The sequence below is a fragment of the Prionailurus bengalensis genome, chromosome X (genome assembly GCF_016509475.1).
Source record: "Prionailurus bengalensis isolate Pbe53 chromosome X, Fcat_Pben_1.1_paternal_pri, whole genome shotgun sequence".
NCBI classification, from domain to species: domain Eukaryota; kingdom Metazoa; phylum Chordata; class Mammalia; order Carnivora; family Felidae; genus Prionailurus; species Prionailurus bengalensis.
In genome coordinates, this window is record NC_057361.1 from 37,764,861 (window position 1) to 37,785,294 (window position 20,434).

At 41.1% G+C, this 20,434-nt stretch overlaps 1 pseudogene; it reads left to right on the forward strand.

The window, feature by feature from the left end:
• Positions 1 to 19,554, forward strand: part of LOC122477046 — a 57,066-nt pseudogene extending 37,512 nt beyond the window's left edge.
• Positions 19,555 to 20,434: the final 880 nt, after the last annotated feature.

The following is a 20,434-nucleotide window of genomic DNA, read 5'->3' on the forward strand; positions in this document are numbered from 1 at the left end:
CCCGTGATTTGGAGACTGCCTGAGAGACAAAATCATGTCTAGAGTTCTAGAGCTTTAGGATTCTTTGGGGTCCCCAGAACCTCTTAGGAACAGATTACTAAAGCTTTACTACCATTAACCTTTACTGAGTTCTTACAACGTGACAGGCATGGTTTATGCACTTCCCACGATTAACTCATCAAATACTCTCAACAACCTAATGAGGTTGGAACTATTATTTAATTTTTTTTAACATTTATTAATTTTTTGAAGGAGAGAGAGACAGAGGGTGAATGGGAGACAGAGAAGGCAGAGAGGGAGACACAGAATCTGAAGCAGGCTCCAGGCTCCAAGCCGTCAGCACAGAGCCCAATGCGGGACTTGAACTCACAAACTGTGAGTTCATGACTTGAGCTGAAGTCAGACACTTAAGTGACTGAGCCACCCAGGTGCCCCAGGTTGAACTATTATTATTTTCATTTTCCATGTAAGAAAACTAAAGCACAGAGAGATTAAGTGGATCCAGAAGTCACACAGTTTGAAAGTGGCAGAGACTAGATTCAAACTCAAACAGTAATCACTGCCAGTGTACCATGGGAAGTTGTGGTCCAAACACTATCAGGCTACAACCAAGGAGTTTTAATCTTGGGACTTCTCTCCAGTGGATGAGAGAGAAGAAGCAGGAACTAAGTCTTCTACCCTGGCTGTGTGGGAACTCACTTTTCCTGCTGTATATTTCCCCCTCCCTACCCTCCTATACATTGAAATGGTGGCTGAGGGAACATTCTCACCCTTCTGTTGTCAGACAAGCAAAGACGAGATGCGCTTTTCCACCTTTTGCGCCAGCTCATACTTTAATGGTTGGAAGTTTCAAATCACAACCCAAGTTTCTTGGAACTCAAAATTGAGTTATCTGATTCAGTAAAATGTAGCTCTCTCGCTTAAAAGGATTTGCCCAAGGGACCTCTGGGATTTCAAACATACTTAAAAGCAACAACTGTGTTGAATCACAGAAGCATAAGGGATTGCATTTCCCCTGGAGAACACACAGGATGTATTAAACAGAGGAGGAAATGTTTGAAGTCCAACAAGCTTTGAGTTTCATCCCACCTACCACATCTGAAAACTATCTGAGTCATTTGATGGAGGCAGACTACAACTGGGCTCCCTCATTCTTAGTGTTATTGTGGCTCTCCCGCCTTGACATTGAGACGCTAGCTCCACAGGAACATTTTTACCTACATCTGCTAACCCCTTTTAATGGGAATCAGGAAGGGCCCATTTTTTAAAGCCTATCTGGAGGAGGGTGGAGTGGGGGTTGCTGGGAGCAACCATCCCATCAACAGAAGGCTAGGGTTCTCACGGCAGCAAATACAGCTCTGGAGAAAACAGCAAAGGGGAATACATAGATTTATTCATGCTTAGCTGCTACCTAAGAGGTTCCAATAATAGATTAATAACTATATAATTAGACTTTGGGATAATTACTTAACCTCTCTAATTAGGTGTTACTTTCATTCCTATTAAATGGGGATAATAATAGTTACCAAATAGGGTTGTTGTGAGGGTTAAGTGATAAAATATTTGTAAGGTGCTTGGGGCAGTGCTGAACACATAGCAACTATTCAATAAACATAAGGTATTGTTATTGTTGTTTGTGTTGTTACTGCCCATCGCTCAAATATCCATTGCTCTTTACTCTGTACTAAAACCTGCTCTCAGATGTTTTATTCACCTAGGGAATGGATGAAAATAATTCAAAGTCTTACCTTCCTTCCTAAATTCTTGATTCCAGATCAGCACCTAACATGAAACTCAGAGGGCAAAAGATGAATAGAATAGAATAGAATAGAATAGAATAGAAAAATAAAATAAAAGTGGGGTTCTCCCAAGGGGCAAATTTGTTCCAGTCCTGTCCAGACCTCCACAGGCATATAGTAGAAAGAGTACTGACTCTGGGGCCAGATTTGCAGGTCAAATCTAAGGAAATCCAGATAAATTTGGAACAAGTCACTTCAACATCTTGGGCCTCTTTATAATATGAAAAGACTTAGGGCTCTTAGATCAATGCTTTTCAAACGTATTTTTGACATGGAACTATTGATTTCAATAAATTGTCACAGAGAAATACCTACCATGTGTAGATCAAATTCAACAGATCTGGGAGGTAAATTTCAGAAGCCCTTCTCCCCAGGCTTCGGGAGGGTTCTATGAGCCCCTAGGCCCTGCAGAGTCACACTGCACACCACTTAGCTACAAGAACACCAAAATCTCTTCTGGGTCTAATGCCCTAGGCATGCTACTTTCTCTCCTTAAACACCAGGCTAGAGTGCCATGACCCTCTGAACGTGCTTTGCTTAAGTATAAGTAGACTTTTCACCCTGAGATTCCTCTGCTAGAAAGGCATTCTGGTTTCTCCTCCCAATAGGATCACCATCACTAGGCATAGTCTCTTACACTTAGACCATTCTAAATGGCAAACTTCTTTCACTTGATCAGCATGATGTTAACAATTCTATACTGACATAGCTCTAGGTGAACATGCATTTTTCAGTTCCTAGTAGGCCTCATTCAGACATGCATATCACCTGCCTGCCCCCAAAGGCATCTGAATTTATGATGCCTGGTCTTCCCTGTCACTCAAGGTTCCGTTCAAGTTTACCTTTCAGGGTCCTCTGGTTGCTCTCATCTCAAGGATCTTATTGTACTTATAATATAGCTGTGAAGATAAAAATAACAAACATAGAAAAAAGTGGAGACTAATTTAGAGTTTAATTTTGGAGAACCAATTACAAAAAGAGAGCAGCTGGTCAACTTTTTCTGGATCTCTTACAACAACTTACAACAAATATGCAATCTCTTCTTGATTGAGTGGTCAAATATGTGTTCATGGAACAGAATTAATTTGAAAGGATTCTGCTTAATAATTATGATCAACAGTACATTAGGATGACACTAATTTCAATTAAGAAAAACCCTCCAAATTTCAAAGGCTTAACACAAGAGAATTTAATTTCTTATATACAAGTCCAGTGTGGGTGTACTTAGATATGGATAACTTAAAAATCTTTTATTTTGAAGTAATTGTAGGTTTACGGAAGAATTGCAAAGATAGTACAGGGAGTTCTCAGATACCCTTTCCCCAGCTCTTCCTAAAGTGAGAATCTTATATAATCATGGTGCATTTATTAAAACTATGGAATTAACATGGGTGCAGCCATATTAACTAAACCACAGACTTAAATCAGATTCCACCAGTTTTCCCACTAATAACCTTTTTCTGTCCCAGAATCTAACCCAGAATGCCACCATGCATTCGACTGTCATGTCTCCCTAGTTTCCTCTAATTGGTGACAGTTTCTCAGTCTTCACTGGTTTTTCATAACCTTGACACTTTTGAAGTCAGGTGGTTTGTAGAATGTCCACCAAATAGGGTCTGTCTGATGCATTCCTGTGATTAGATTGGAGTTATGGATTTTAGAGAATACTTTCTTACTGCATCATATTAGGAGGTACGGGATACCCACATGACTTATCCCTGATTATGTTAACCTCAATCCTCTTGGTTAAGGCAATGGCTGCCAGTTTCTCCACTGTAAAGACCAGCCCATACTCAAGGGAAGGAGAATTATGCTCAGTCTTCTGGAGGAAGGAGTAGCTAGGACTTCATGGGCATATGCTCAACAACCATAATAATTAATAAATATTTAGAGGGAGATACTTTTGAGGCCATGCAAATATTTTGTTTCTCCTGAAAGTTTTTTCCATTAATTTTTGCATCCATCAGGGGTCTGCTATGTAAATTATGACTATAGTGCTCTGATTTTCTATTTCTCTTGTTCCTTCTACATGTATTATTTGGAATTGCATTATAACAAGTTATTCCTTTCTTCCCACTTGTTTTTTATTCAATTATTTATATCAGTGTGAAATCATGGATATTTATTTGCTTTCTAGGTTTATACTCCAAAATTAATGTTATTTATTTTGTTCTTCAAATTGTTCCAGCTTTGATCATGGGGAGCTCTTTCAGGTTGGCTCCTGTATCTTTTTGACATGCCTCCAACTCTTAAAATGTATTTCCTATTTAATTTTCTTTATTAATTAATTTATGTTTTAGAACTTCCTTGCTTTATGTTACTACAAGATGCTTCAGGGTGATTTTCTGCCTGAGCCTTAGAATCAGCCAAATTTTGAAAGGCCGTATTTTCGTTCTCATTTAAGCCAGAATACTTTTAACTTCCATTGAGACTTCTTTTTTGACCTATAACTCATTTAGAAATGTGTTGTTTAATTTCCCAATATTTGACGATTTTATAAATAGCTTTTCGTTATTGACTTCCAGTTTAATTCTAGCATGCTGTAAGAACATACTTTGCATGGCTTCTATTTAAAATATCATAAGGCTCGTGTTATGGCCCAGAATGGGGTCTATCTTGGTACATGTGCCGTGTGCACTTAGAAAGAATGTGTATTCTGCTGTTGTTGTTTGGCATATTTTATAAATATCAATGAGGTCAAGTTGGTTAATAGTGTCGTCCAGATCATCTATATCTGTCCTGATATTTTGTAGGCAAAATATCAACCAGTATATTCCAACTGGAATTGTAGATTTGTCTATTTGTCCCTTCAGATCGGTCCTTTTTTATTCCTCATATATTTTTAAAAGTTTATTTATTTGTTTATTTAGAGAGAGAGAGTATGAGCAGGGGAGAGGCAGAGAGAGAGGGAGTGAGAGAGAATACAGAGAGAATCCCAAGCAGACTCTGCACTGTCAGTATGGAGCCCAAGGAGGGGCTCAAACTCACAAACCATGAGATCATGAAACCAAGAGTCAGACACAGGCTCAGACCGAATGAGCCACCCAGGTGCCCCTATTCCTCATATATTTTGAAGCTTTATTGTTAGGCACACACACACGGAGGATTATTTAAATAACTGACTTCTTTGTCATTATGTGATGTTCCTCTTTATCCTGACAATCTTCCTTGTTCTAAAGTTTACTTTTGTTGTAATCGGTATAACCACTTCAGTTTTCTTTTATGTAGTGTTTGCATGGCATGCATTGCTCTATCCATTTATTTTTAAGCTACCTGTGTCTTTATATTTAAAGTGGATTTCTTGTAGACAGTATGTGTTTGAGTCCTGATTTTTTTTAATCCAATATGAATATCTCTGTCTTTTAGCTGGTATGTTTAGACCATTTGCACTGAATGGGATTATGTGCGATTGGATTAAAATCTACTATCTTGTTAGCTGTTTTCTGTTTGCTCTATTTGCTCTTTTTTATTTCTTCATTTCTGCCTTCTGTAGGTATAATTTAACACTCTTGTGAATACATTTCATCTTTTATTGAATTATTACTTATCCCTCTTTAAAAACATGTTTAATTGGTTTACAATCAGAGTCTACCTTCAAAGACTGCTATATTGCTTCATATGTAATGTCAGTGTATTTCTACTTCCTTCTCCCATTCCTTGTGCTTTTGACACACATACAGAGAAGAAGGCAATGTGAAGACAGAACAGAGATATTTGAAGATGCTGGTCTTCAAGACTGAAGTGACTCAACCCCAAGCCAAGGAATGTCAGTAGCCACCCATGACTGAAAGAGGCAAGGACTAGATTTGCCCCTATAGCCTCAAAAGAAAGTACATTCTGATTTGACTCTGGCCCATGATACTGATTTCAGACTTCTGGCTTCCAGAACTGTGATTGACCAAATCACTGTTGTTTTAAGCCACCAAGTCTGTGGTAATTTCTTACAGCAGCCACTGGAAACCAATGCACCTAGGTTTTGTTTTGTCCTTGCTTAATGCTCTCTGAGCCTCTTGGATCTATAATTTGGTGTCTGTCACAAAGTTTGGGAAATTCTCAGCCATTATTTCATTATTTCTTCAAATATTTCTTCTGCCTTGTTCTTTCTTCTCCTGAAATTTCATGACAAACGTGTTATATCATTTGGTATTGTCCCATGTCTCTTTGATCTTCTGTTTTTCTTCCCACTCTTTTTTTTCCCTCTTCTTATTTAAGTTAAGATAATCTCTACTGATCAAAATCACTGATTATATCCTTGGCTGTGTTGAGTTTACTGGTGTGCCCTTTGAAAACATTCTTCATCTTTGTTACTTTGCTTTTCATTTCTAGCATTTCCATTTTGTTTCTTCTTACTGTTGCCATCTCTCTGATGAAATCAACTATCCTTGCATGTAATCTTCCTTTTCTTTAATTTTTTTTTAACGTTTATTTATTATTGACAGACAGAAAGACACAGAGCGCGAGCAGGGGAGGGGTAGAGAGAGGGGGACACACAGAATCTGAAGTAGGATCCAGGCTCTGAGCTGTCAGCACAGAGCTCAATGCAGGGCTCAAACTCACAAACTGCGAGATCATGACCTGAGCCTAAGTTGGTCGCCTAACCAATTGAGCCACCCAGGTGCCCCTTAATCTTCCTTTTCAATTAGAGACTTTAATGTATGAATCATAGTAAATTCCTTACTAGTTCCAATATCTGTGTCATAACTGAAGCTGTTTCTGATCATTGCTTTGTCTCTTTAGACTCTTTTTCCTGGACTTTTTGTATGTCTTTTTTTCTTTTTCTTTTTTTTTTTTTTTCTTTTTTTTTTTGGTGGAAGCAGGATGTGTTATGTAGGACAGTAGATACATTTTTTTAATGCTTGGAGATGAGCAGGCTCTTCCTTCTGCTATGCCCTTAGTATGAAAGCTTGTAGTAACATGATCAGGAGATGGGTTGATTTTGAAGTTTGCTTTCCACTTGGCTTTGGGTCTTCTTACTGTCATGCTCCTCGAAGACAATTCTTATTCTGCAGCTCTCCCAGCTCTATTCCACTATTATTTTCATTTGACACTTGTTAGCATGGAGGTGGCAGTGTGGTGGGGGGAATTCTCTGATGCTCTGCATTATCTTCAGTCTTAGGTGCTATCAGTCTGGGTTGGGAGTTGTAGCCTTCCCAAGTATCTCTGCCCCTCTTCCAGACATAATGCTGGGCCAAGCGTGCACTCCTGTCTTATTCCAGGGACAGAAACTTGGTTTTTTTTTCTCTGTTTCTTTCCCTTAGATGAACTCTGGTTTCCACCAGTGCCATAAGGCTACAGTTTTTGTTGCCCTTAGCCCTGCAGATTGTTTTTGTTTCTTGTGGGAGAGAGGGGTGGAGTCTGGGTGGAGTTTTTGCCCTCCACCAGTCAGCGTCACAGAGAAGGGAGAAGCTTTCTTAGAATTCTCCCCATCCACGCCTGGGTGGCTCAGACAGTTAAGTATCCAACTTCGGCTCAGGTCATGATCTTGCGGTTCGTGGGTTTGATCCCGAGGTCGGAATCTGTGCTGACAGCTCAGAGCCCACTTTGGATTCTGTGTCTCCCTCTGTCTCTGCCCCTCTCCCACTTGCACTCTGTATCTCTCTCTCTCTCTAAAATAAATAAATAAATAAATAAACAAACAAACTTAAAAAAAAAACAGTGCTCCCCATCTGCCACCCACCCCCCACCCTCCACCTTCCATGAGCACCTGTGAGTCCCAAAAGGAAAATCCTACAAGAAGATGTGAACATTTCTATGCCTGAAGCTAAGGGGCTTTATTCTCTCATACTAGCCTACACTCAGCCTTTAGCAATTTGATTTTAAAAATTCTAGCTAAATCCTCTGCTGGGCTTCTGTGGCTTTTGGTAGCCCCTGTGACAGGTTGGTAAATGCTAGCATCCTGTTTTTCCCTGCAGTCACCTATCTCTCTCTAGATTTCAGGCTAGTTGTTTGCCCTATGACCTCAGTTCTTTCATGTGTTCAATAAAAGCCATTACTGTGAAGCTTGTTCACCTTCTTTGTTATTGTTGTTGAAAGGATGAGAGCAAAGCTTTTTCCAGATGTCTATGGCTTGGAGATCCAAGCTGAAACTGGTGGATGACATTTTTCACACACTGATTCAGGGACCTAGGTTCTTTCCTCTTGTGGTTTTACCATCCACCAGGGTTCATATATAATTCTTTACATTCACAGCAGGCTTTTACTTCAGATGTGTTCTTAGATGTTAAATTCCCAGGTGCTGCTGTGTGTGTTCTCCGGGATGCAGATTCTAAGATGGCGATCACCTTGCCCAAGTTTTTTAGGAAGAACTCTTAGAATCAAAAACCTCTGGGGGGAGGGGGAAGCAGGATTGGGCAGAGGGAGAAGTTGAGTTGTGACAGAACCACCGCAAAGGTTCAGTTGATCCCATGGGAAGCTCTGCAGCAGCGACGGTCCTATAGAGTTGTCCTATATGCAGTGAGTCCTATATGCATTGCTATATGCAGCAATGTCCTATATGCATTGAGTGTCCTATATGCACGTGCATATTTTAAGGCTCCTTATGGATACCATCAAAAATTTCACAATTTCCCCCAAACTGCTCCAGAAATGGTATACTTAAATCTTTTGTATTTAGTCTTCTCATCTGTGAAGTGGAAACAATTTCACAGTTTTCATTGTGAGAAGTAAATGAGTAAATATTTACAGTACGCTTAGGACAGTGGTCAATGTCCACTAAATGCTAAATTCTCATTAGCTATTATTATTGTGGTTGTTGTCGTCATTTTTCAACTGGCACCAGTGAAATGAAAAGGCAGGTGCTACAAGTCTGGGTTGGGAGTTGCAGCCTTCACAAGTATCCCTTTTCATTAAGAATAAAAATGTCCAACTTAAGACCACTTACATTTCTTCTATTGTCAACTAGCTGCCTGCGTCCTTTATTTTCTGTTAGGACGTTATTTTTTCTTATTGGGTTGTGAGAATTTTTCTCATTTATTTAGAATATTCATCATTTATCAGTCATATAAGTCATGTAAACTAGAAACATATTTCTACCTTCTTGCATATCTTTCAGCTTGTTTAGACTATTACATTTTGACGTACTTGTCGTAGGGAAGCTAACTACTGGATTGATGTCAAAATAACATTAATGATAATGATAATTACGAAGATATTGTGTCATGTTGGCTAACATCTAGTGAGTATTTACTATCCTAGCGTGGTAAGAGGCACTTATTCATTCATACATTATCTTAGTTCATTCTCACCACAAACGTATGAGGTAAGATCTTCTTTTACACCCACTTCATAGATAAGAAAACGGAGGATTAGAGAGATTAAGTATCTTTCTCCAAACTGGCAAGTGGTAGAACTGGGAGTGAAACTCAGGTCTGTTCCATTCCATAGTCAACGTTTCCCAAATTGAACTTGGTGAAACCCTATCTTGTGCAATACTACACAATACACACATGTACAAATATGCACATACGCACAAACATGTGTGAGTGTTCCATAGTCAAATCAATGTGGTAGTCTTGAAGATATGATTCCAGAGATAGCCCATAGACATTAGCATGTTAATAGCTCTAAGGGATACTTTAAGAAAGAAACTCGTTTAATTTGTGCAACCCAGGGTTTTCCCCAAAACTATTTCATCATGATCTTTTGCCTTCCATTATACCACCAACTCACTGCAGAAATAGTGTTCTATTTCCCACACCATACTACTCAGTCTCTCCACCAGAGGAGGTCTTCCGTGCCCAGCTGTCTGGGATTGTGTTCAGTCATCAACAGGGGTGCCTGGGTGGCTAGTCGGTTAAGTGCCCGACTTTGGCTCAGGTCATGATCTCACGGTTTGCGAGTTTGAGCCCGGCATCGGGCTCTATGTTGACAGCTTGGAGCCTGGAGCCTGCTTCAGATTCTGTGTTTCCCTCTCTCTCTCCCTTTCTCCTGCTGGTTCTCTCTCTCTCTCCCTCTCTCTCAAAAATAAATGAAACATTACAAAGAAGTTTTTTAAAATCATCATCAATACAGATGAAAACAAAGAGAACGGCCTAATGCAATTAGCTAGTGACTCAAAGCGGAGAGGAAAAGGTGCTACACTAGATAACAAAATAAGGATTTAATAATCTGGAACAATGGACAGAAGTAAATAAGATAAAATCTGACAGGGATAAATGTAAAATCTTGCAGTTAGGTTACAACAGAAATCGATGACATGAGTACAATTTAGGAGGAAGCTTGATTTCACAGTAGTTTGTGTGAGGAGGCCTGGGGGATTTAATTGATCATAAGCCCAATTAAAAAACAATTGAAATGCATTCAATAAGCAAGGAACCACAGTGTTAAACCTGCATTAATACAAAGGTAGCATTCAGAGTGGCAGAGATTGGTATCTATTACCCTGGCTGCTGTGCTACTCAGAGGGTGTCAGGAGCATTGTGGTATTCCTGGCCACATGCTTCAGGACAGGCAATGGATGGCAGTCCAGAACCTGCCCAGATGGCGTTGACTTAGATAATAAGGAGTCCAGCAGACACGACCTTTGAGCAATAGCAGAAACAACTCAAGCTGTTTAGTCTGGCGGGAGTAGATTTAGGGTAGCTGTTGGGATTGGATGATTGTGGTGGATAATTTTTATTTGTCTCTCCCCATTCTTTTATTCTCTGCCTTTTTCCATTGGGCCTTGTATCTTAGGAGGCTCCTTGCCCTTTATCTACCAGTCAGAAGCATGGGGCGGGGGGTGGGGGGGTGGATTAAGGTTGGGAAGAATGTGAGATGGGTACGTATTCCCTCGCTTGGCCACCTTCCTACTGGCTTGGTGGGTGGTCCTCTCCTCCAGCTTCAACTACTCTCTCTGGCCTCAGGTAAGCTTTCCTTCCCCTCGACTCTTCAGGTTTAAGATCTTGCTCTTGCTAGCTCTGGGGTGTGCCCATCTTTGTAAACACCCTTTTACCACACTGTCCTCAATTACCCTGCCTGAGTGTGGGATTTGTTTCCTGCTGGGACCAGATTCGTGCTGATGCTGGAATGATTAGGATGATGGTCTTTGAATATTTCAAGGGCTGTCATATGGAAGAGGGTGGAATTAAGACAAAAGAGTAGAAGTTACAAGAAGATTGGGTTCATGTACTCATTTATTCATTCAACTAATCTCAGTAAGCCTCTACAACATGCCAAGCATTGTGCTAACCCCACAGCAAATGCTTCAAGAGCTCAGGGCAAAGGGAGTTCATCAGGGTTAGAAGTCAGAGAGGCCTCCCAGAAAATGATGCAGGGGAAAGAAAGGCCAACCTGGGCAGGAGTGTTCCTGGGGGGCGCCTGGGTGGTTCAGTCTGTTGAGCGACCGACTCCTGATCTTGGCTCAGGTCATGATCTCACAGTTAAGTGGGCTTGAGCTCCGCATCAGGCTGGGCACTGAGGGCCTGGAGCCAACTTGGGATTCTGTCTCTCCTTCTCTCTACTCTTCACCTGTTCGTGTCCTCTCTCTCAAAATAAATTAATTAAAAAAATATTTTTTTAAAAACAGAGGAATGTTCCCAGAAGAGGAATTTATAGGTGAGAGGGCTGGAGGGATAAGAGTGAAAGAGGTTCATTCTAGAAAATGAAAGAAACCGTACATTGAGCATCTGTCTCTTCCGAGGGTGAGAGTGGGGGTGGAGGGTGGGAGATGTTATCAAGGATGAGGCTGAGAGTGGGGAGGGCCAAACACACAGAGCTGTTGTGAACATGGACTTGATCCCAAGGGCCATGGGAGCCCCTTGATGGGTTTAAAGCTACGGAGACACCTAGTATGATTTTCTCTTTCCATTATAGAGTGAAGAGAGCAAGAATGTCCAAGGATCAGAGCTGTTCAGATATAAATCCAGCTCCCTTGCCAGGGAAGGAGCAGCCAGTTCCCAGAAGCAGCCAAGGAGAGAATTCTTCTTTTTGGATGACAGCTTCAGGATATTTCCAATGAGGAAGCTGCACCGAGTGTGAAATGGGCCTCAAAAACATCCATGGCTCTTTCTAATTCTGAAAATTTGTAGACTCTTCTGGTCTGGACCCCATGCTTCACAGTGGGATGGAAGGCACCTAAGTTTGAGAACCTGTTTGCTTTCTTCCAAAACTGGCAACGAAAAGTCATTCTCTTCTTTCCCAGCCTCCCACCTTGGGCCTAGAAAGCAGGATACATGTCCATACCGGAGCCTCTGGGAATACGCAGGGCTCTAGTGTTTGTGTTCTTTTCTCATCGCAGCTGACACAAGAGGGGCACTGGCCATGGCAAGTTCGAGAGAATAGCTCTGCCAGCATCCGACCTTCAGCCCTGCTAACAGTTGGCTCTATAGTCTAGGATATTGGACAGTTTCACTGGTTTTTTTTCTTTTCAAATTAAGCCCTTCAGAAAGAAAAAGAAAAAGAAGAAGAAGAAGAAGAAAGAAGAAGAAGAAGAAAGAAAGAAAAGAAAAAAAAGAAGAAAGGGCAAGGTCTGAGGGCTCTGAAGGCAGCGGTGGCGTCAAGCACAGCAGCCCTCTTGTTCTGGAACTCCTTCTCAGGGACTGGGCAGATCTGTGTGTGATAACGCAGCTGTGTGCAAATGCCAACGCTGGGGCGATAATTATAGAAACCTTCTCATTATGCTTGAATGGGGGCCAAGGCAGGGCCCTGGCAGTGAGGGGGGTGCGAGGCTGCAAAATTGGCACTCTTTAGAGCGAGTTGGCTTTTGCAGCCTGCATGGGTATGTGAGGTGTGCCAGAGAGCCCAAGTTAGCACATCCTGTTGTCAAGCGCCCCTAGTGCCCACTTCTGCTCTCTTACCTCGATCAGTCTCTTTGTTCCTAACCAGACTGCAGCCAACATGGCCCTCTAGCAGTAAGGCTCAGTTTTCTAGTCTATTCCACTCAGCTGTTCCTGTGACTCCTCTTCCAGCCCCGTGGCATACTTCTCTTTCTCCTGGCCCCTGGAATGACCTCCTGTTCCTTAACATTCCAGGTATAGAATGGGTTGGATCAGAGGTGTCTTGATCAGCACTGATCAACCCAGTAAGTCCCTGCTCTCTGCCCTACAATGACACCAGAAGCAGCCTAGCTTTCCAGGCCCTTCTAATGGTCTTCAATGAAGACAAACTTATCTTGGCTGAAATACCCAGTAGCGAAAGACGATTAGAAAATTATCAAACTGTACTTCAAGTCCTAGCTTTAACAAGAGCACGGGAGGGGTCCCCCTAGTCTGGCCAGGATCACCATATCAGGGCAACAGGAGGGAACAGCAGGGGCATGGGGAAGAGGAGAAGGAAAGAGGGAGTTGATATGAAAGCAACAGCCATGAAGGAGGGAGCCAAGCATAATGAAGTGAATTTGCAAGGGTTTCATTTTCTTCATGGAAAATATGCCATTATCAAAAAGCAACTTCCTCTACAGGCATTTTTGCTTTTTCCAATAGAGATGAAGAAGTACAGTTTTATGTAACACATATAACAGGGAAAAGTAGAACGGTGACCCTGCGAAAATTACAGCATTAAAAGTAATAAGCCTGCCATTGGCCGATAAACCACACAGACACCATGCCGTGCTATCTTGAGTATAAAGGTGACATTTTTACAGTTATTCCTATAGTAACTTCTTCAACAGCAACTGCATTTTGAATATCATGCACTCACACAGAGACTTTTTCCAGAGTTTGAGAATTTCTGAGGCTTTGTCCTTCAAGGTCCAGGTCAGGCATCCCGTTCCTAAAAATGCCCGCCCACCCCCCCCAACCTGGGTTTTTGGCTCCCACAGTATCTCCCTCTCATGCAAACGATTTCCATCATTAGTAACTGTTTACTTCTCTTTCCACCCACTAGATTATGGGCTTCCTGAAGACAAGAACCACATATTCATTTCTGAATCTCTGGTGTCTGCCAGTGGCTTGCTTTATAAATGTTTGGAGAGTTTAACAACTAATGAGCCCTATTTCTTGTCTTATCCTTTAAACCAATGAGAATACAGCTGGGAGCCAACTGAGTTAAATTAGATACATTGACTAATCCCTTCTATCCCCAAGATGCTGTAATTTTAGAACGTGCTGTTTTCTGCCTAAATCAGGAAGTGAATGAGGTTCTAAAGCAAGATAATTGTTTGGCTACATGAGAATGTGAAAAGAGAAAGAAAAGGATGTCTTCTAAGCAGAATCCTTCATTTAAAAGAGTGAGGTAAAGTGTGCCAAGGGTGGCCTGGAATTTAGGCTGGGTATATACAATGATGTATAAACAAAATTATAGAGACGTAGAAACATGAATTCTCATTGTTAGCAGAGAAGAGTTGAGAATTGAAGTCCAGAAGCAGGGACAACTGAAATTCTGACTGCAAGAAAAAATTGGGAGCCCTCCCTCCTTTTTTTTTCCTGGAAAGGAAAGCTTTGACTTCATAAAAATAAGTTCAGAACGAAGGTGAAGCTTGCTTCTTTTCAGAATCAGCGGCTCAAGGGAGGTAGAAACCATTGGTAATCAATACAGAAAAGGCAATTTAATTGGATTTTTATTGTTTTTAAAAGAGAAATGTATAGCATCAGACTTTTCTGAGTTATACAAAAGGAAGAGGGAACATAAAAAATTCAATAAATAGAACAAATAAAATATATATGCATCTCCATTCTCTCTTGTCCATAGTTACTGGAATAAGTAAAAAAGAGGATTAGAGAGAGAGAAAGAGAGAGAGGTGGGTTGGGAGAGGCTTTGGATGCACTAACAGAAGGTACAGGAGGACACCAGTAAACCCACATAAACAGAGAAACATAACTAGAAAAGACACACTCAAATAAAGACCCAGATAAAGGTTTCCATGGCTTAGAATCTCCATTTTGTGTTTTGGAATAAGCTAGCAAAGCGTTTTAAAATCATGCTTCATGTTTGACCTTGGAGATCTCCATTTCTGGCATATGAGTTTGTGAGACTGATGTTTGTGCTGTGTGCGTGTGTGTATGTGTGTGTGGGTGGGGAGGTGTGTGTGGGTGGGTGAGAGAGGGAGACAGAGACAGAGAGAAAATGACTCTCGAAAGGAATTGGCATAAAAGGTATGATGAGAACCTTTGTTCCGAGGAAGGACTGTTTTAGGAAGGGAATATTTTGAGATTTTGAATGGATTCCTTTGCAGACTTATTTCGGTTGCTGAAAGAGACAACATGGCATCGTTCACGGGAGGGTCAGAAAATAGGTTTCATTGGCTGCCATTTCTCTGGATACCCACATCATGTATTTGTCCTCACCTCACACTAGCCAGAATCCTGGAGTGGGATGGGGCTTGGGTGTTTGCATTACTGTTAACACACTGCTTCCTTCATGATCCCGTGGAAAGGGGGACACGAACCCAGCATCTAAGATTTTCCATCTTAGAAAAGAGATTCTTAACCAGAGAACCATTCGTTGACACGATGATTAATCGTGGTCCACCAACGTGTCTACAAAGTTTGCTATGGGGAACATATCTGGGTTTATTCCATGCTAAACCTTTTAATTTTTTATTCTTATGTAGCTAGATACTGGAGATATCCTCCAGATAAGCAACTTCGCACAGCTTTGTCGCCCTTATTATTACACCTTTTGAAAACATTCTACTTTCTTATTCAATTCCATAGCTATTGATTCAGAAAAAGATAGTATGTAACAGCATGGGCTTATTATTTCATGAACTTAATGTGCTCATAAATCATTGAATGTCTTCTGTCACTGACTGCTTCTCGTGTCTGTGTTATTATGTATTATTGATCCACAATGACTTTGTAATAAAATCAGTTTTCTTTTTATTCCTTCTATTGATGTTCTATTCAATACCACTTAAAACTCTGGTAACTCAATTGTATCCATTTTGTTTTGCAGACAGAACCCTTTTTGAGTTTATTCTATGGGCAAGACATTATGCTAGCCAGTGGAACGGAGTGTCTTATGGCCGGGACTCCATGCTGCAAAATGGCTTCTAGCTTTACGTGTTGATTCATAAATCTATTTCACGTCTCAGCTCACTAACATGTTTCAATTAAATGGAGCATTATTATAAAAAGTTCTTGGGGCACCGGGGTGGCTCAGTCCGTTAAGCATCCGACTTCAGCTCAAGTCATGATCTCACGGTTCGTGGGTTTGAGCCCCACGTCAGGCCCTGTGCTGACAGCTCAGAGCCTGGAGCCTGCTATAGATTCTGTGTCTCCCTCTTTCTCTGCCCCTCCTCCACTCACACTCTGTGTCTCTCTCAAAAATAAATATTTAAAAAAAAAATTTTTAAGTTCTTTAACGAGGAAAAAGCAAACTTATTTAGATGTGTGTTTCAAACAAAGCACCATCAAACAACCATCCTCTAACATTTCCCTGTTAGCCATATGGTAGAATATGACCAATACAAATGTTCATAAACTGTAGCCTTTTCCTCTCAGGATGGAAGTGGTTTATAGGAAAGGAGATATTCAAGTGTTATGTGAGATGAAAGCTTAGCTGTGCTCGTCTTACATGAGGGGGAGTCCGGGGCTTGAGTTTACTTACCTTAACAAGATGGATGAATTCTGGCTGTAGCGTTCAGAACACTGATGAGATTCTCCACCGATTCCTCCTCTCGACCTGAACCGGGCCAGGTCTTTCTTCTTTCTCTCTCTTTCCTGTTCCTCTCTCTGGAGTAGAGGTCTGCTCCATTTTACTTCTTAAAAAAAATAATAATAATTCAATAGGAAAAATACGAACAATGATTTGGCTATGGTATAATGACCTGTAGAAAGTTAATTCTGATTCCACGGTATATTTTAAGCCAAAATACCATTGCTTTCTGAACTCTAAACACGGCTAAAATGACTTTTGCTTCTTTTTTTTTTCCTTAAGGCAGAAAATAATAACCACATTCTATAAGAAGATACCTAAAACACTATCTGAAACTTACTTTATTTTTTCTTAGCCTTTTAGATTGGCTAATACTGGCAGAATTTTAGATCTTTCTCCATAAGTCAAACTGAAGCAAGCATTATAAAATAAGTATTAAAATAAACAGAGAAGAAAGAAAAAAAATTATACTGGAGGATGAAGGCCTGTGATTAAGAATGTTTCACAGAGGAGAGAAACTTTAAGGAAATCAACTGCTTCATAGACTACCCAAAATATTTTGATGAAGAGGGAAGGAAGGAAGGATTATCGGGTTTAAGTGAAGGCATGCCAGTGTTACTGTGTTTGACGTGTGTTTGGGGAGCAAGGAATGGTTTAATGTGGTCCTGACATATGATTGGGAGTAGCTGGACACCAGGCCGGTGAAATATTTTTGAACTGAGTCTTAACCATTACTAGTGGGAATCAGAAAGACTATCAGGAGGTAAATCATCAGTGTGTATAAATACAGCCAGACATCTTCATTGATCTATATCTACAAAACCTGCCAAATCAGAAACAAAATCTTTTCTCTCCCAGACTTATTTCATTCTGAATCCTAGGCAGGGGAATGGTACATACTCATTATTGGCTCAGTTGCTTTAGACCCAAAGTATCAGCTATCTATTGTCATAAATAATGCTGCATAACAAATTTTTCTCTCTTCCCCCCACCCCGAAAATAAAACCAGAGGTCATGGATCTGTGGATCAGCTGGGTGGTTCTTCTGGTCTGGGCCAGGCTAAGATGATCGCATCTGGAAACACTCATGTGTCAGTAGTTAGTTGGCGGATCAGCTAGGCACTGGCTGGTCTGTGCGGGCCTTGCTTGAGATGGCTCTCCTCCTTGTGATTGCTCACGTCCCCAAAGGCTGGTCTGGCATTGTTCACACAGATCATCAGGGTCCAAGAGAGCAAGGAGAAGTACACAAGACCTTATAAGACCTAGGCTTGGAACTGAAACAGCACTGCATTGTATTGGCAAACCAAGTCACAGGGCTAGGCCAGTTTCATGGGATGGGGATAGAAACTTCACCTTTGAAGGGAGAAGTTTCAAAGTCAGGTTGCAAAGGCCATGGATCCAGAGGGGCATGTCCAGTTGTGCCATTTTTACAATCAATGTACTTTGAAATAGGAGGCCTACAAGTTGAAAAGCACATCCCAGGCTAAGGAAATGTCTCCTAGGTTTGAGAGAATTATGGTATTGTTTGGCAGTGAAGAACTACATCTGGCTATGTCTTTGTTTGTTTTTCTTTCACAGTAGCATCCTGGAAAATTAAAGATCACAAAATTAACTAGATCAAGAGTGACAAGTTATATTGGAGTTAGAGTCTTGTCTTGTTTTCAAATTTTTATTTAAATTCTAGTTAGTTAACATATGGTGCAATATTGGTTTCAGGAGTAGAATTCAGTGATTCATCACTTCCATACAACACCCAGTGCTCATCATAACAAGTGCCTTCCTTAGTACCCATCACCCATCTAGCCCATCCCCCACCCACCTCCCTCCATCAACTCTGTTTTCTATCTTTAAGAGTCTTCTATGTTTTTTTCTTCTCTCTTTTTTTCTTCCCCCACCCCTTCCTCCCAGAATCTTGTTTTAAAAATAAAATCCAAGAGTGCCTGGGTGGTTTAGTCCATGGAGCATGCAACTCTTGATCTCGAGGTTGTGAGTTCCAGCCCCACATTTGGCATGGAGCCTACTTAAAAAAATATATCTCTTAGGAAATCCACTTTAAGTGTAGCTCAAAGCATACAGTGAGATAATCCCTTATAATATAAGTTAAAAAAAAAGTTGTAAGAAGAGCTGAGGTTTTATGAAGAAATACACAAAACTTAAAGTGCCTGGGTGGCTCAGTCAGTTGAATATCTGACTCTTGACTTTGGCTCAGGTTGTAATCTCATAGTTTGTGGGATCCAGCCCCACATCTGGCTCCATGCCAAACATGAAGCCTGCTTGGGATTCTCTCTCTCCCTCTCTCTCTGCCCCTCCTCCACCCATGCTGGCTCTCTCTCTCTCAAAATAAATAAACTTAAAAAAATAAATATACAGAACTTATTTTCAATCTTAATTTGAACTGGAAGTCCTAATTTCATAAATTTCAGTTTGGATACAAAGCAAAGTTCTGTAGCTTGTGATTATGCAACAGGTAGCAAAGTAGAAAATAGACTATCTTCTCTTTTCCCTCCACACCACTGAACATCCTGGTGTTGCAATGGGCCACAGGCTGCCCAGTGTAACCGCTATTCTAAGAACAACCCGTATCCAAAGCCTTGCCTCTGCAGAGGTGTCTCTGAGGCCAAGATCTACATCTGTGACCTGGAGTGGAAGAAGGCAAAAGTGGATGAGTTCCCACGATGCGGCCACATGGTGTCAGATGAATGAGCAGCTCTCTTCTGAAGCCCTGGAAGATGCCTGTATCTGCGTGCACAAGTATGGAGTGCAAATCTGTGACAAAGAGGGTTTTTCACTTCTGAGTGCAGCTTCACGCCTTCCACGTCATCCTTATCACAAGATGTTGTCCTGTGCTGGACAGAGCTGACAGGCTCCGGACAGCTATGTGGGGTGCCTTTGGAAGACCGCAGGGCACAGTGGCTAGGGTCTACATTGGCCACATCATCATGTCCATCTATACTAAGCAGTAGAACAAGGAGCATGTGATTGAGGTCTTACGGATCCAAGATCAAGTTCCCTGGCCACCAGAAGATCCACATATCCAAGAAGTGGGGCTTTACTAACTATAATGTGGATGAATTTGAAGGCATGGTGGTGAAAAGTGGCTCATCTCAGATGGCTGTGGGGTCAAATACATCCCTGATCAGGTCCCTCTGGACAAATGGTGGGCTCTGTATTCATGAGAACCTCAGCATTGCCCCCTTCTTATTCATGCCCACCAATAAATCCTACTTCCTGTCTAACAAGGGGAGAGAGAGAGAGAGAGAGACTATCTTCTCAGGAAAACCACACTTCATTCTTGGGGAGATGGAAAGTGACTTTCTGCTGCCTCCTGATGGCAAATGACTCCTGATGGTCTAAAGGTATGACTCATCTTATTACCATCATAGGCTTTGTAGTCTTTGTTTTCAATAACTGTTTGACTAATAAATCTTGATTTTGATAAGAGAAGCTACCAGACTCAGCTTTTCCAAACACCACTTGTATCGATGCAATGGATACTGTTCCAGTAGTGTAAGGAATAGAGAAAGCAGGCTCATAGCTCTGGTGTTAATCCTCTATGCCCTTGATTCTCTAGAAATCGGCACCTTGATTTCCTCAACTATTAAATATGGATGCCTTAAATTTTTCTTACATAAAGGTTATAAGTACAAATGATATCACATTGAAAAAGTGCTTCATGCATTGTTAGGAGATTAAATTAGATTGAAGGTAGTTTTTTTATTATTAAAAATTTTTAATGTTTACTTATTTTTGAGAGAGAGAGGCAGAGTGTGAGTGGGAGAGGGGCAGAAAGAGAGGGAGACACAGAATCCCAAGCAGGCTCCAGGCTCTGGGCTGACAGCACAGACACACAACTCGAACTCACAACTCGAACTCATGAACCGTGAGATCATGACCTGAGCCGAAGTCAGATGCTTAACCGACTAAGCCACCCAGACGCCCCAGAACAAAGGTAGTTTTGGTGTCAAAAGCCTTTGAATTTCGCATACTTCTTGACCCAAGAATTCCACTTTTAGGGAATTATTTTAAGGAAAGAATCTGGGATGTACACAAAGCTTTAGTTGCAAAGACTCTTATTCTTCTGATTTCATGACAGCAAAAATACTGAAAATGACAAACATGACC